This window comes from Mus caroli, unplaced genomic scaffold, assembly GCF_978045245.1.
Source record: "Mus caroli unplaced genomic scaffold, Mus_caroli_1 scaffold_4, whole genome shotgun sequence".
Classification (NCBI taxonomy): Eukaryota; Metazoa; Chordata; class Mammalia; order Rodentia; family Muridae; genus Mus; species Mus caroli.
This window is the reverse complement of record NW_028227259.1, coordinates 41,626,568-41,628,756: the sequence shown is the minus strand read 5'-3', so window position 1 is coordinate 41,628,756 and position 2,189 is coordinate 41,626,568.

Genomic DNA, 2,189 nt, shown 5'->3' with positions numbered 1-2,189 from the left:
CAAATTCCCCAATCTCTCCATAGTTTCTTTGATTTAGAATGCATAGTAACATAGAACACATGTTCATACTAACTTAATTCAACTTGTTCCTGTGTTCTTCTAGCCCACTCTTTTTCTCCACACCCCACTGCCCCATCTCCATTTGTACTCTTTCACCCCAGTCTTTACCCTTCAACTTTTTGTTGTCTTAATACCCTCCCTGCACACTATGAAACATTTCCACCTTTTCTCTTCTCTTCTTTTCTTTTCCTTTCTTTTCTTTTTTTCTTTTCTTTCTTTTCTTTTCCTTTCTTTTCTTTTCCTTTCTTTTCTTTTCCATTTTTATTAGATATTTTCTTCATTTACATTTCTTTTTTAAAACAAGTTTTTATTAGATGTTTTCTTCATTTACAATTCAAATGCTATCCCAGAAGTCCCTTATAGTCCCCTACCCTGCTCTCCAACACACCCTCTCCTGCTTCCTGGCCCTGGTATTCCCCTGTATTGGGGCAAAGAGTCCCACCTTTTCTAAAGCTCACAAAATCTTGTCAGAAACATTGTGAGATCCCCTCTTTTGAGTTCTCTCTTTACCAGGCTTACTGGCACTGACTCTCTATGCTCAGCTTGCCCAGGAAGCTTATCTGCCATCCCCACACAGAGTATGGCCTTTTTGTGTACTTGGGCACACCCCTGCTTTTAGGTTCTCCCTAGCACCTGCCAGAGGGAGTGTTACAGTGTGCATGTCTCTTCTGCCTGAGTTCAGATCCCGTAGTTCACACATCTCTACATCTTCAATGTGAGGCTTGGAAGAAAAAAGACTTACCACAGCAGTGACCATGCCCATAGTGATCCCATTGCATGTCAATTCATGAGAAAAAGCTGAGCAAGGGTGCCTAAGTGGAGATGAGAGACTCACTGAAACTTGAGGCCACTCTGTCAGATAGGATTCTTAGTTCTTGGTGTGATGGATCCCATTCCTCACAGGCCATGCATTGTAAACGAAGTCTTGTTGACTGAATGAATACACTTGGCTAAGCAGATGAAGCATGAATGAATGAATGATTTTTGCTGAATTTATTGTTACATCATTAAGTCTTTCAAAAGAAGTAAAGAATGTGTTCCAACTAAGATATCAATTCAAAATAGTGATATATTTCAATAAATATCCCACTAATTCAAATTTCTCAATGTAGCATATGAGTTAAAAAGGACACAACTGTATTCTTGGGAAAGACAATTTTCATATAATACCAAATAGAGGCACCAAGACACATGCTGCATATCTGATACCTAATCTTGATTGTCAACTTGGTTGGATCTGTAGCATCAACTAAGAGATACATGGCACACAACCAAGGGCATGTTTGTTGTGGATTTTCTTGATCCAGTTATTTGAAGTCTGAAGATCCACTCGAAATGTAAGTGCCAACTGTTGGTGACAGCTAGATAAACATGGACTCCAGGGGAAAACTTTAAGTTTTTCCTCCTTGTCTTTGTGTCTCATTGACAAGTTCATCTGCTCCCTTGCTGGCTTCTGCTGCTGCAGCCTTTAGTATCACAGTCCTCTGAAGATATCATAATCCAATTTCTTCAGGCTTCCAACATGGACTGAAGACCGCTGGCTCTGCAGGAATCCACTAGGTCTTCAGCACCACATTTCAATTGCTGAGGCAGCCAGCCTTCTGGACTAAGTTACCAGGTTCTCAATAACTCCAGGGTAAAGTCAACTCTTGTTTGATGCTTGCGTTCACATGTTGCTTTAAGTCAACCTAATAAGTCCCCTTTTAATACATACTTATTAGGTTTGTTCTATTCTTCTAGAGAATGCTGGCTAATACATCATCCCATAGAGAAGATCACTGTGGTGTGTAAATTTTTTGATACTTAAGTGTTTGATTTCTGCTGCTTCTATACATCCCAAAACATTGAAGTCAACACCTGGAATTTATATTTAACATCACCAACACTTCCCAAGACCGTATGTGCCAGGAGTGGACAGCTCAGCTCATGTCTCACTGAAAAGCAACAGTAAGGAAGCATGGTGAGTTTGAGTCTCACTCCATTGCTTTCTGGTAGAACTGCATCAATACCCCTAACACAGCGGTAGGTATGCCTCATTCCATTTATTACACAAGGCTGCTATTCTCAAAACAGCAATTAAGCAAGAATATCACAGCAGACAAGTACTTTAGATGGACGATGTGGCCTCC